This window comes from Sminthopsis crassicaudata, chromosome 1 (genome assembly GCF_048593235.1).
Source record: "Sminthopsis crassicaudata isolate SCR6 chromosome 1, ASM4859323v1, whole genome shotgun sequence".
Classification (NCBI taxonomy): Eukaryota; Metazoa; Chordata; class Mammalia; order Dasyuromorphia; family Dasyuridae; genus Sminthopsis; species Sminthopsis crassicaudata.
In genome coordinates, this window is record NC_133617.1 from 428,859,842 (window position 1) to 428,875,649 (window position 15,808).

Here is a 15,808-nt window from a genome sequence, read left to right on the forward strand (position 1 = left end):
TTTTAAGGTACTAAAGGATAAGTTGTTCTCTTTTCTTCTAAATTTTTTTTTCTAAGATTTAACTTGTTTTCAATTAGCAAAAGACTATTTTCTCTGTCCCTTCCCCATTGGAGAAAAAGGGAAACAAATATATATAATCACCATATGAGCTCTTTAATATTCCCACACTCAGGAAGAAATTTGAAAAGCTTGTTTTGTTTCTAGCACTTATTTGGTTAGCAGAAAGTCTCTGGGACACCAAAGGATATAATTTTCTGTGCTCATCATGCTCTGAGATGTGAATTTTTGGAAGAAGACAGTAGTTGTTGGTCTAGGACTGTCTTTCAGCCCAAAGGTGCTTCATAGATGGTTGAGGATAAAATCTGGGTCCTTGGACCTGAAGGCAGTGTCTCTACCTGGTACTCCAGCTCAAGTCTTTATCGAGATAATAAGATTGGACCAGATAATCCCTAAGGTCTTTGCAAACCCTCACATTCTCTGGTTCATTATACCCCTGAAGTGATGTGTTGCCATGGGACTCTGGTGCTTGCTTGTGTCATTTTTCTGCCTCATTTGAATTTGTTTCAATTTGGTGATTGCTGTTTACTGGTCTATTAGTTGCTAGTGGTTATCTGGATCTCTTCTTGCTTCCCTGTGGCCTGTCCTGGCAGGGCTGCTTAGATCCCATTCTAAGGATGCCAAACTGAATATATCTTGCTTCCCATTTTCTTGAAGTTCAAGACAGGACTTTCAGTCTCCATTGGGATTTTGCTGTTTTTTTTTTTCCTTGTTTACTTCTACCCACCCATTCATCCCTTACCATTGTGCCTGACATTGTTTGTGATCAAAAAAATACTCATTGACCAATTTCTCCCAAACTAGCAATTCTTCAGCTTTATAGGAGTAGGATGACCTGTAGCAAGGAGAACTTAATTAGAACTCAACTTAGTATGATAAACATGAAATAATTTCTAAATATAAGACTCCCTAAGATGCCAAAGATAAAAAGATAAGCATTGGGATAATTCCTGTTCTCAAGAGGCATAGTATCTAATAGGGGATAAGATAAGTGGAAATAAATGTTCTACAAATTAGAATTTAAGTGTATGAGGGAGGACAAACAAGAACAAATCAGGTACTGTTAGATTCTTTTATTGGATCCATTTCACTCTCCAAAAATAACAAAAAGACAGCTTTAGTAGGGAAAAGGGGAAAGGCATGGTTTAGGAGCAGAATTTCTCAAAAACAGGATTGTGGATCCAGTGACCTTTGGCAGGTCTTTTCTTACTAAACAGATTATTGCTCTGGTAACAGACTTCTTTTTTGGTATGCCACACACCTCTGATATAAAAGCGCTCCTTTCGTCAAACCTGTTTTAATATCCTGATTAAACACCTGGAGAACAGAATAGAGTGTGTGAGATTGTAAAGGCCAAACATATTTTAAAGTAAGGGCTTGACATGAGTGGAAGATGGTGTGGTCCTGTGAGTGTTGGCTTTGGAGCCTAAAAAACTGAGTTCAAATCCCAGTTCTGCTCTTATGCACATTCACTTAATCTCACTGGTTTCAGCTTCCTCATTTGGAAGGGAAAGGGGATTGAATTAGATGGTCCCTCAAGTTCTTTGTGACTCTCAATATGTGATTCCAATTCCAATTACATTACAATATGTAATGCTAACTAGAATTTTTTCTATGCCAGGATTTATAATTTTAATCTTATCTTTGATTGTATTAAAATCTTTTTCAGGAATAGTTCTGTTTGCCCCTGAAGGAATAGGTGCTAAAAAGATTATTATTCCCTGCTAGTAAACTTTCCACTGGGAGGATGATAATAATAAGAGACATTAAAATTAATGTAAAATCATGTTAAAATACATGTTGAAAGAGTGGCTACTATTTTGAAACACTTTGCTACAAAGTGATTTAAGTCCTAGTTTTTGCTCTTGGGGATTTAGGGAAAAGATCAACAAATCAGGTATAATGTTTTTAGGGGACAGAGACGACTTCTAAAGATCTTGGAATGTTACCATATATGCAAACGTGTATAAGACTAAACAACTTTAAGGATGGGAGCATTACTACTGTTGGGGCCCTACATCTTTTTTTTTCCCCTTCCTTCTGTCTTTTACCTTAGGCTGTCCCAGAATTCATGAAGTTGACCTAATTATGAGAAGAAATGCCACTGGGAGTGCTCCACCATTTTGCTTTCTCCCTTTGCCCAGGGCTGTTTGTTTACTGAACTTGTATGAAATGGGAGTTAACACCTCCCTCTATTCCTTCTGATGAGACACAGAATTATCATTGGGTCTTACCAACTGCTCTGTTATTTCCTTCTAAGATTCTCAGTGCCTTATCTGTCTTGCCTCAAATATGCTTTCCTCCATCCTTCCCAATGTCATCTTAATTAGTTATGTAATCTAAAAACCTATGAGCTATATCATCTACTCCATATTTGAAACTCTTAGGACTTCTGGTTCATTCTTCAGTCCTGCAGCTGAACTTTGTTTTATATGCTATATATCCTGAGAAGAATGTGTGTCTTATGAGCAGACACTTTTAATTTTTTCTATTTGCAATCTCAGATCTTAGCACAGCCTTTGCTGTGCTAAGATACATAGATAGTATGTATCTAGTTGGTGGGGAACTTGCCCAAGATTACAAGCTAGTATGCATCAGAGGGTAGACATTGAACTTGGATCTTCCCTATTCTGACTGGCCCTCTCTCCCTTCTGCTTCTCTGCAGCATTATTATAAATTTATTATTATAATAAATATGGATATATTTATCATATAAATATTGGTATAATTCAGATTCTCAAGATTACTATTTAACAGAAAATGAGGTGTACATATATGACAGTACAAATTAGGAAAAGTCAAAATGGAAAGGAAGATAGATAGGTAGTAGAAAATGATCACCTTTCTTTGGTAACCGAGAAAGATGAAAAATCAGAGCATGGTCACGAAACAAGTGCAAAAATCAGAATAGGAACCCAGTTCTCCTGATCCTGCATATAGACTCTCTTAGCACTTTACATTGCCTTTATAATTTTCAATTCCTTATGAGATATTTCAGTAAAAGAAAGAGCCTGTTTCTAGTTGGTAGTTTATAGAAATTTGTTTTGTGTTGGTAGATTCTTTGGTGTTTGGGCATTACTTCTCCCCTGGGTGGGATGCTGTAAGGATGGATGCTCAGAAATAGTTTTTTTTTTTCTTCTCTTCAAATGGAGGAATCAGTGTAGTGATGGATGATTCCTCATCTTTAGCCTTTTTTCACCCAATTGCCCACCTTCTTTCAGATAGTGTTTTCTTCTTCTCCATTTTATATAGGGGTTAAGGCTGGACAGAGCAGGATAAAGGACCACAATTAGGAATCTGAGAGGCAGTCAATCATCTTGGCTCTCACTTTCATCAAAAATGGGGGAGGGGCATTGTATTTATTCAGGGGGTTCTTAACTTGGAGTCCATGAGCTGATTAAAAAAAAAAAAGCTTAAAGCTATATTTTAATATAGCTAGTTTCTTTTGTAGTATTTTGTTTTATACATTTGAAAACATACTGAGAAGGGGATGCATCCAGATTTCACCAGACTGCCAAAGGTTATGATACAGAAAAGGTTAAGAACACTTGGTCTAGCTGTTGGTGGGCCTTGAATTTGGAAAGAATTATGTTCTACTGCCATCTAGAGGTGCTAGTAAAGAAGAGCCTGGCCTCCTGCTGAGCCCCAGATAATGATAGAACCCTGAAATGCCCTGGGTTGTGACAAAAGAAAACCAGTCCTAGATAAACTGTTCTGTAAGGTTATAGTTCTTTCTCTCCCAGTTAGGTACCCCCAGAAGACTGAGGAATAGAGTTTAATAAGAACTTTCAAAGCAAGATGTTCAGAAAAGATTCCTGTTTTTTTTTTTTTTTTTTGCCCATGATAAAATGAGAGGATTTCCATCAGAGCCAGTGATGGAGCTGGTGGGACAATTGGGGAGGAATGCTTATTATCAGAATGAGCTGAAGGATTCATAGTCTAAGATAAAGAGATTTTAAAAACCATTCTCATATATATGTATACATACATATATATATATATATATACATACATAGACATATAAACATACATACATAATATACCAAAGCTTATAGACTTTGCAATACTTATATGTCAATTTTACACCCACCTGTTTATTTCCATACTTAACCTTAATTCTTTCTAGACTATGACTTAGATTATTGAACACATCTCTTTTCTCCTTTCTCTTTCCTCTGTCCACATAGGGTATCATATCCTTACTAGCGGGTGCTCTGCTTAATGATTTTTTTTTTAAAGGTGAAAATAGTATATTTTGATCTGCATTCAGTCTCCATAGTTCTTTCTTTGGATGAAGATAGCATCTTCTATCCCAAGTCTCTTGGAATTGTCTTAGATGAGAAGAGCTATCTGCTTAATGATTAATTAATTTTGGTCTCTGAAATCTCACAAGATATCTTGGGGCTTATAATCTAGGATCATGCTTTAAACCCAAATCATTTAGGCTCTCGTTGGCTGACCAATAATATGTTCCAAGCCAAACCCCATTTGGTTATTTTTAGGCCCTGATTGACTCAGGGTAAATGTAAATAGCAATTGTTTTGGCCAGAAACCTTGAGGGTCTTCCCTTCTCAGGTTTCCACTCTCAGAAATTTATATTTCTGTATCCTTTCTTGGCTTCATTTCTTATCTAGCTTTAATTACTAATTGAACATTGCCTCAGTCAAATTGAGATTTATTAAAGACCACAACTTAAAAAAGCCAAGGTTTCCAACTGCATCAGGACTATCATCAGTTGTACTAATCTATATCTTGCCATTGCTCCAGGGAAGAAAGTGAGGCAAGTGACCTTGCACAGCCTTCCCTCACTTAAATCCATTTCACTCCCTAATGTCATGAACCTTTTCAAGAATGAAAGAAAAACAGCAAGCAGTCCTAGAATGGAATGGGGAATGGCATGTGCCCAGTTCTTCATAGACAATTGAGAACTGGCTCAGAACAATGTCTCTGAGAAAGAAGTGTCTGATAGTAATCTTGGAGAATAGGATCCATAAAAGAAAACTGAATTAGAAATCTTGGGAGACTTGGCTTCTAATCTTAACGGAGTCACCTTGGGGCAACTACTCTTGAGTCTTAGTATCTATATCTGTAAAATGGAAATAACCTCAGTCCTGACTACTTATTGTAAAGATCTACCTACTTTACAGGTTCTGAGGATCAAATAAAATGTTATGGGTAAAAGATAAGAAGCAGTATGCAAATATGAGCCATGGTAATTTTTATTAATTAGAAGTCAACTAACCAGAAATTTTAATTGGCCAGAATTTTCATTCTGTTCTCCATTGTTTAGAAGAGGAAAATAAAATAAGAGATTTAGGAGATAGTGTTGGGAAGTGGACTTGGAATAAAGGGATCTACCAGATGAGAGATTAGCAATACAGATTATACCTTCTCAGCAATTTATAGTGCTAAACAAGGAGAATGGGAGGTAAACTAATTTGTTGAGGAACACAGCCAGTTATGTGTTGGAGACAGCATTTGAATACAGGTATTAGAGTTTTGAGGACAGCTTTTTATTTACTATGATTTCTCACCTGTCATGGGCAAAAACAATTCAATAAAATAATATCTGAAGATTATGATTAGCCCATATATAGCTTAACCATTTTCGACTGCTTACAATCCTAAAAAATAAAAACTTAAGTTTGACAATAGTTGAGTCTCAGTCATGGGGACTCAGGTCAATCAATACCCTCATGAGAAACTTTCTGTGTGTTAAGCACTATGTTAAGCACTGAGAATACAAAAAAAGACAAAAGACAATCCCTGCCTTCCAGGAGCTCATAATTTAATGAGACAACCAGTAAACAAACAAACAAGCTATATAACAGGAAATAACAGGCAAAGAGGAAATAATTAAAAAAATGGGGAAGGCACTAGAATTAAAAAAAAGTTGAGAAAGGCTTCCTGTAGAAGATAAGATTTTAGTTAGGACCGGAAGGAAATCAGGAAAGCCAAGAGACAGAAATGAGGAAGGAGAGCATTCTAGGCATGGGGATCAGCCAGAGAAAAAGCCTATAGCCGAGGAATAAACCGTTTTATTTAAGGAGAAAAGTATCATTGGAGTGACTGGTCAGGTAGGGCTGGGGGATAGATTTTGAAGGGCTTTGACTCAGACATTAGGAAGTTTTCCAAAAAGTCTTGAATTGAAAAGGAGTTTCTACCTAAGCATAAGCTACAAACTAGAAAGTTAAATTATCCAGAACCTCCTTCCCCCACGTAGTCTAGCTATTTGATTTTATAGAATTTTCACCCTTTAGAAATGAAGAAAACAAAGGCAGGTATTAGAGAAATTAGGCTGTTAATAAAGAGGGGTTTCAACCAAAAAGTTAAAAATCTCTTCCCAATGAGATGGAGCATGTCTGGGGGCATGGTGGGTGGTTGAGGAAAAAAACACTGTGTCTTGTACTTCTTTCCCAGTTATATCGCCATCACCTTTACCATCATTAAGGCAAGTTCTGTGCCAACTGGGGAATGACATTAGAATGGACAATACCCAAACTGCCCCAGAGCTAAAGTATTCCACTAAAAGAGGGTATTTTCACCTGAGATCATGGAATCTTAGATAAGACTTCAGAAGTCATCTAGCCCAGACACCATTTGCTTAGGAATGCTCTCCTTTGATTGCAGCAGATGGTGTTCCTGGCTTCCTACTTTGTGGAATAACAATGAATTACCACTACTGGTAGTGGGTTTTAAACATGGGTTTTAATCTGTTTCCATGGACTGTGAATATACCCTCAAGAGTTCCTAAGATTGTAGGTTACAATAGAATCCAGTCTAGTCTAGATAGGGAAGAGTGACAACAAACTTCAATTGGGAGGAAGGGCACATAATCAACATCCTTCCTATTTCATCTTGGGATACACTATGTTCCATCCTTCCTATTTCATCTCGGGATACACTATGTTCTAGGATCTTTAGGCTTACAGCAGGGACATTCTCATTCTGCTCATTCCCAAAGAGGAGCCAAAGGTACAGAAAGTTTTTGTTTTTGTTTTTGTTTTTAATAGGTCTTAACAGGAACAGAAAAGAGCAAAACTCCACAGAGAAGAGGCTATAATCATGCTACATGGAAGTGAGAGGAACATGTAATTACTATGGGACAACTGGAGCTATGCCTCAGGATGCTAATGTTGAGTGGGTGAATGGTTCTTTCCTAATGTGGTTTTCTGTTGGCCTGTGACATTTTCATTTCACCCCATCCTCCTTCTCTAAGAGAGGTGGAGTTCTGTAGTCATCATTACTCTTCCCCTCCCTCGGTGCCTATTGTATTGGTCAACTATTTTTGAAGAGACCATATGATTGAATATTGCTGCTAAGCCATGTGTAAGGCCTGCAATCAGTGGTAATGATGGCAAGTATTTGCTGCTCCAGTAACAGTTTTTTGGGGGGTCTTTGTCTCTCTCTTTTCTCCTCAAAGAAATTTTCCTCAAGTCCTAGAAACTTTCTGTTATAACTTCTGGTCAAGAAATTCTTAATTGATAATAGGTAAGATGAAATATGCATAAGTAGACATGGTGCTAGTACTTTGTTTCATTGCTTAGTGATAATAGCTTTTCTGTTGGACCTCCCAACAAAATTCTATGAAAATGTGAGGTCCCTTCCCATCTCCAATTTTTTTTCTTTTTGTTCTATTGTGTCTCTGGTTATGAATCTCTCTTACTCACTTGTAGGGATATGGTACCCAATCCCTTTCCTTAATCCCCAATTTTTATTCTCCTGTCCTGAATTTAGACCAGTGTTTTTTTGGTCCAGAATAGTAATGGCTCACATTTCTATAGGGCTATATGTAGGTTTTACAGAACACCTTTTTTTTATGACAATCATGTTGTAATATGAGCAATTATTATTCTCATTTTTATAGGTGAGAAACTTTTTATAGACGAAGTATTAAATGACTAACTCAGGGTTGCAAAGCTAATTAATATATGAGAAGAAATTTGAACCCAAGTTTCTAGTTTCCATCAATCTCTCTATTACCTTGCACTTCCATTCAAAGGAATCCAAAGTTTTCTCCTTATCCCCATCCTCAATTTTTAAAAGTTTTCAACTCTGTAACTGTTACACTCACTTTGGGCCTATAGGGATACGTAATCTGATCCATATTCCAGATAATATTTATAAAGGAACATCTCCTTTAGGTGTTTAGTGCTATACCTCTAAATTAAATCCAAATTAATTTGTCTTAAAATTAAAAAAATGATTATTTTTAATTTTGAAAATGGTAGTCATTGGCTTGTAATATCACACACACACACACAAAATCCATTTAGAAAGCATTTGCTGCTGAATAGTGGGAAACATAAGCTTTTGTGGTCTACCAAATTTTATAAGGAAGAATCTCCATTACACATTGTCAATTTGCTGAGTGTTTGTGGTTATTTAGAAAGTGGTATTGGGAAACAGGGCTTTTTTTTTTTTTTTTTTTTTTTTTAGGGCTGATCTCCTTTATCTTTTCCACTGGGCAGTGGGAGGAAGGTATAATGGCTACAGAACTCTTCCAGGGAGTGGGCAGAGTGGAAGGAAAGTGTCACAGCATTGGGAAGAAAGCATACATCCTACTCAACATTAGCACTTGGGGCACAGCTCCAGTTGTCCCATAGTAGCTGCATATTTTTCCACTCCCATATAGAATGATTACTATGAGCAAGATACTGCATTAAATGCTTTACAAATGTTGTCTGGAGATAACTCATCTTTTCATCCTACTTTCAGAATGCTCAAATAGAAGAAAAGACTGATAGGAAAGGTACTTTTTTTTTTTTTTTTCCTAGAAGTGACTAAGATTTCCTGACTTCCCACCCAATTTTCTTTATCTGCTCATTGGCTAACTTCTGAAATTACTTGGGATTCATGGATGGATCCCTGGTTATATACTTCTCCATGTTATATTGTGAAATTACTGAATGCCTCTGATTATTTAGGGAGTGGTGTTGGGATGATAGGGCTTCTTCTTAGGGCTTACCGGCTGGTGGTCTATGTCTTTTTCACTTTCTAATTATAGAACAATAGAAGCTACCTTATTCAGCCTTGCCTACAGAATGAAATTTAAGACAGAGCATCATATTTTGGGATAGGGAATCTGCAAATTCATTACCTTATAAAAGGACAAAATAGATATTTTCCTTCTGCCTCTTTTTCTATCCTTCCCTCTCCTAAGTAATCACTGAATACATATTCTTTTCTTCTTAAAGTGAGCATTTCTAATCTTTAATAAAGCTAATGAAAAAATCCCCACGAAACTAAAATATGAGCCTCTATTCCTGGGAATCATGGCTCCTTTGTATGTGTGCTGCCAGCTCCCTGAGACTGGGTGAAACTTAGCTCAGTTCAGCCTTGGGATGGGAACTGCAGGATTGGATAAGTGGCTGCAAAGGTAGTGAAGGCGGTGGTGGCAAGGCTGTAGTGTTTTTGGTTAGAAGTATAGGTGGGAAGAGTATACAGTTTCTAATGGGAATTTGGGGATAAATCGGGAAAGGGAAGGAAATTTAGGAAGAGGAGAAGGAGATGGGAATAAGTATTTACTAAGTGCCTATTGTGTGGCAGATACTGTGTTAAACACTTTTGGGGTTATTGGGTTTAGATACTCATCATTTGATAAGTGGTAGGGAGAGGAAGGAGGAGCAGAGAGAAGAAAGACCATGGTGTAGTAGTAACTGCTTGTTTTTATAGGTGTTCTATTCTTTCATAGAGATTGTAATGGAGAAGAGCATGAGGATTTCTCTCCTCTTTCTTACTCTGAAGGAGAGGAATATATGATGCTGAAATTCTAGGAATAATACCTAGGACTGATTGTCTAACTGTATAAGGTGTGAGACCTGAGGAGAAGAAGGAGTAGTTTGTGAACCACAGGACCTTTATGTTTATTCTGGAATCTGTGGTGGAAGATGAACGAACAAAGGATAGATGCATCTAGGGACGGGCCCTCTGGGGCAATGATTCGGGCATAATTGGGAGAATTGAAAGTGAATTCTATCAAAGCAGGGAAGGGCAAGGTTTTCTGGGCAATCACCATGAACATGCCATTGTCGGGCAGTAGAGGGCAGTCATGCCTTAGACATTATCCATCTGCCTTTGCTGTGTGTGCTTTGTTCTGCTTATGGGAAATAGAGAGTGCACATCTCCAACCAATCTCTTAGCAGTTTATAAATAATATTCCTTGGCATTTGTATAAAGAACTTATGTAGAAGCTGATGGAGGGGGGTCATCAGGTCTTCCTGGCTGGTCCAGGTGACTAAGACCCTGTTCAGGGCACTCTCCTATATGTAGGGTAGCTGCTTGTCTGACTGCACAGAGGACTATTTTGTATAAGATAAGTAGGTAATAGGGCTCAATGAGAACTAGAGGCTTCTATAGTTTTGAGATTTTGGTGTAGAAGACAGGCTGTCTTAGTATCATTAAAGAGTTCCATGTATAGCAAATCTGAAAGACCTTTGTTAGAACTGGAGCTATCAGCCTGCAAAAGTGGGGTACAGGATGGATTAGGGCTCGGTGATAACTAGGTTCTGCTTTAAGTGGAGGGAAAGGCATATTCTCTATTTAGATGCTTCCTTTGAGGTCCCTGTTAATTCCCTTTAATACCTTTCCCTCCAACTCATCAAGAACTGCAAGTTTAATCTGTTTGGTGAAGCTTTAGAATTCTATGAATAATATGCTTTTTTGATCATTTGTGTAGCATTTTGTACTTAAGAAAAAGCAAAATCAAATCCAAATGTGAGTGGCACAGAGTCTTAAGAGGAACTTCCTTTATCATAAAGGATGCACAACTTCTTTGTAACTTTTAGAGTTTTGGAGAGTTGTTTGGATCACTTAGAGATTATTTAATTTGTCCAAGAAAGTATGTATCATAAACAGGATTTGATCCCAGATTTTTTTTTACTTTGAGGCCAGCTCTCTAGCCATTATGACATGCTCCTTATACTTATAAAAATATTTGCACTTCTATTTTCATATTACATCTTCAGAATTCTTGAAGTGGGTACAATAGGGGAAGTATTAATCCCATTTTACAGATGGAAAAATGGAGTTTCACAGAGATTTGGTGATTTGCCTAATCCCATATAGTTATTTAGTGACTAAACTATGACTTCTAGTGGTTTCCCCTATAAGGAAGAAAGTGTACTATTCCTGAGGTCCACTGCTTACTCTTAATTCTCTGATAGAATAGGCTTGTATAACAAATGTTTCACTAGAGAAAGCAGATTGCAGGGGAGAGAAATAGAATGTCAGATAATCCCAAACATTGAATAATAGTAAATACTTCTATTTGTACATGCTTTATGGGTTGTAAGGTGCATTCACATATTTTATCTCACCATGCCATGAGTTCATCAGGATACATAATATCAACTTCATTTTATAGATGAAGAAAGAGAATTAGAGAGGTAAACAAATTGCCCAGTCTTTAATATAATATTGCTTAGAGCCTGAACTATAATATATATTTTTTGATAACGTATAGTGTTCTTGCCTCTATAACTTACTATCTTGAGATTTAAAAAATCATTTATGTTTTTAGCCTTTTTGTTAGATACTTAGTGTGTCTACAAAAACAAGTTAAAATTTTAGTGCCTTCCTGATGTGTAGTGGGTTTTACTTGGGGTCTGATTAAATCAATTTAAAGGTCTTAGGATGGGAGTCAGGAAAACTTAATGGTATGATCGAATTGGGGATGACTTTAAGTGAAAATGAAAGAGGTTTTCTTTTATCCCCAATAACTTTATTCCTTGAAGAAGATAGTACATTCAAGATAAATTTTCTTCCTCAGATAGGTCAAAGTCCTGGCCTAAAACAGAAGTGAAATCCCATTCCCAAATACAGAGATGAGCTGGAGAACAACAATCTACCATAGAGAAAGGAGATGAAGCAACGAGGAGAAAGCTTGCCCTTTCCTGCCATTTTCTTACTTCTGCTTCTATAGTGATAGGATAAGATGGTAAGAGGAGTATCCAGAGGTTACAACCTTCATTGAATCAGAAGTGTTGACCTGGAAATTAATATTAAAAATGTGATCTTTGATCTTTGCCAGGCAGGAAATTAAGAGAGGAGTGAAGAGAATTTGAAGGTAAGGAGCAGGGAAGGGCCTTCTTTTCTGGATGGACTTAGTGCTGCTTGAAGGATGCCTATATCAACCAAGGAAGTGCACGTGAGTCTCAGTCACTTTATGAAGGCAATCTAAACTTCTATTAAACTTCCCAGTAGCATTTAGTCTATAATTATCAGCAAAAGAGGTTCAATTATTCCATTCTTTAGATTTCCAACTCCATTTCTGTCCTTATTTTCAACCTTTCTATATTATAATGGTTTAACAATGCATCAGAACTGTGAGAGGCTTGGTGCTATCCTTTTCATAGTGCTGACAATTCACCATTTTCAGATGCCCTTTGCCCCTGTCCAGAGTGCTGATAAATGTTATGATTTCCTTTCATTTCCTTTTTTGCACATGCCACTTTGAATAGTTATGATTTATTATCACTGGAGATATAATTTCTCCATGCAAATATGATATTTGATAGATTGCTCTGTTTATTTTTGAACTAGAATTTACCCAAAGTAATTATTGCATATTTGAGTTGAGTGCACTCAATATATATACATCTTTCTTTTTAAAAATTAAATTTTTATTCATATCTCTTTTACAGTACATAATTTCCTCATATATTACTGCCTAACCACCCTTCTTTTGCAACAAAGATTAAAAAATTAAAGAGGAAAAAAAGGCAGTCAATAAAACTCACCAAAAGTGTGATAGCATCTGACACAGTAGTCCATATCCACAAGCATCCCTACCTCCACTCCCACCCTACCTCTGCAGTAAAAGGAGGAACAATACATTCTTATTATCATGAGAAAATATGTGTATGCCACATTTATTGGGTATAGTTTGCAAAGGATACATGTCATGTGATCTATGGCTTGGAAGGCTATTTCTATTGGGATATGTGAGAAGCAGCCTTGTTAATAATTTTGGTAAATAACTCTGGTTCCCATAGACGAAAAGTAGAAGTCCTGATAACTGGTCTGGTGGAAATAATATGTGTATGTACACACCATACATGTATACATATATGTGCATATGGGAGGGAGAAACAAAGAGATCCTGAGAAGAAACTGATAGCTACAGATAGATTTTAATGAAGAAACTTGACATTTTGGGAAGGCATATTTGTTTCTATTTGTACCTCTGACTATATTAAGTACTAGGTATGATTTCTTGGATCCTAGGACTAGCAGAGTATAGGAGCAGTAATTACTAGCTTTACTTTTCCTGTCTGGAAAACAGGTCTGAAAATTTCCTTTGACTTAGTTTCAATTTGCTCTTCTAATGACTGCCATCTTAGGCAAATGACAATGAAATAGCAATTTGGTTAAACAAAGAAGCAAATCTAATAAATTATCCTAGCTGCTTAATGCACAGTAGTTGGCACTTACCATTTGAGGGTGGAAACTTCCCAGAACTGGATATTAAGTAAGAAGACAATGGGATTTTGATGACAGACCCTATTATGGCAGAGCAAATAGTTAGTAGTCTTCTTTACCTCAGAGACAGAGCTCCCTACTCACAAGAGGTGACAGTATTTCTGAACTCTGATGTATTTTAGATATTCAAGGGGGAAAGAATATGGGAAGATGCTTTTTTATTTTTTAAATAAAGAGAAAATTTGTAATTTTCCAAAAGAATCTCAGGAATAGTGATAGAATAAAAATCATAATCACTGCCTGTCTGCTGTCTTTAGGTTTCACATCCCATTTGAATTTACACCTGGACTTTCTCATCTAACCTACTGTTACCCCCATTTCAATCTACATAAAATAGCACCTTTTGAACTGACTTCCAAAATCCAGACTCTAAGTTTCTGGGGGTAGTTAATCTATTCACTTATGGAAATCCTTGGGTTGAACTGTTTTTGATTAATGAATGAGTATAAATGCACTTAGCCCATTATGTCTGGCCAGCCACAGACCAGATTATGCTCCACATCCCATCTATTCATCTATCCTTTCTATCTGCTTGGGCCAATTGGACTTTTTCATAGAATGAAATCAAAGCAACACTTGTTTTTGGAAAGCATGATTAATAGAACTACATTTTGGATTAATTTACCATTTCTTTAACTGCCTAGACCAAATCTCCCTTTGCTGATCATAACTCTTCTATATATGCTATTCTCTTCTAGTAGAAAGTCAACTTGATTAGGGCAGGGACTCTCTCACTTTTGTATTTGTATTTACGAATGTTTTTTTCATAAATTAATTAAGTGATTTTTATCTGAGTAAGCAAGACTATTGATTTGAATTATTAATTTAATAATTAAGTTATTAATAACTTAGTGTCAGCAACATAAAAATAAAAGTTTCATTTTTATCAGTCTTCATCTTTTTTGACTTCTTTGAAGGAATTTACACTGCCAATTACACCTTCCTCCTGGGTACTATTTCCTCCAGTGATTTCCATTTCCATTCTCTTCTGGTTCTCATTGTTTCTGATCATTCATTTTTAGTCTGCTAAAATGCTTCAGTTCCTACTTCTTACCAATGGACATCCCAATACTCCTCTCCTTTCTTAATATTCTCTTTCTTTCAATGATCTCATTAGATTTCTTGCATTCAATTATTTGGGTTCAATCAATCTCTGTACAAATGACTGCTGGGTTTAATCAATTGGAATCAATCAAACTCTACGCAAATGATTCTTAAATTTATATATCTAGCTAAATTTTTATCATGAAATTCATTCTTATGTTGCTTACTATTCACATCTCTAACCAAATATATCACAAGTTTCTGAAGCTGAGCATATTCAAACCAGAACTAATTTTCTCCCAAACCTATCCCTATGACAATTTCCTCTTATTTTTATTAAGAGCACTCCCAACTTTCCACTGTCAAGGTTCAATACTTTGAGTTATCCTTGGCTCTTCCTTCTCCCTCATTCCTATAGTTGAGACATTTTCAATTGATTCCTCATCCATCTTATAATGCAAGACACTTCAATATATTAAGTGCTTTAAAAAACTCTTGAGCCAATACTCATCTGTTAACTGCAGCTATATAATGTCCTTTAAAGTTTCGAATTTGGCTTGAGGGAATGGTTGATGATGATAGCATTTATGTAGTGTGTTAAGTTTTGCAAAGCTCTTTATAAATATTATTTAACTTTTATTCATATATTTGGATCATGGCCATTTGTGCAGATGAGTGGTCCCCATTGACTCTGGGAATGCATAGATAAGAATGTTTGAAACCCATCTCAGAGCCATGTAATGAGCCCAACTTTCCATCTCCTTTCTTTTGTTCTTTTTCTTCCTTCCCCTTCTTACCTCTGTTTATCACCAACTAAGAAGTCCACATGCTTCTTTTCTGGGCCCTCTTCTTTCGCTCTATTATCTCACTATGCTTTAGTCACATGATCCAGTCAAACTGGCCCAATTACTATTCCTCACACATAACATTGCCTCTCAGCTCTGTGCTTTTGCATTGATTATGCCTCATTCTTGGAATGATCACCCTCCTCATCTGTGCCTCCTGGCTTCTTTGCTTTCTTTGAAGATTCAGCTCAAATCTCACTTTCTCCAGGAGAGCTCTTTTTGGTCTCTTCCTCATTTTCTCAGTAGCTCAAGCCAGCTCAGCTCAGCTCAACCCTGTGCCTTCCCTCTGAGATTATCTTCTATTTTTGAAGAAGAGAATAGGACTGTTGACTTTGCACAGCTTTGCCCCTTAAATTAGTTTGCAAGTCAAGACATCACCC

General features: G+C 36.6%; 1 protein-coding gene across 1 annotated transcript in view; it reads left to right on the forward strand.

Annotated features, from left to right (window-relative positions):
• Positions 1 to 15,808, forward strand: part of HAPSTR1 (HUWE1 associated protein modifying stress responses) — a 154,318-nt gene that overhangs the window by 51,505 nt on the left and 87,005 nt on the right. The gene's annotated exons all lie outside the window — the stretch shown is intronic.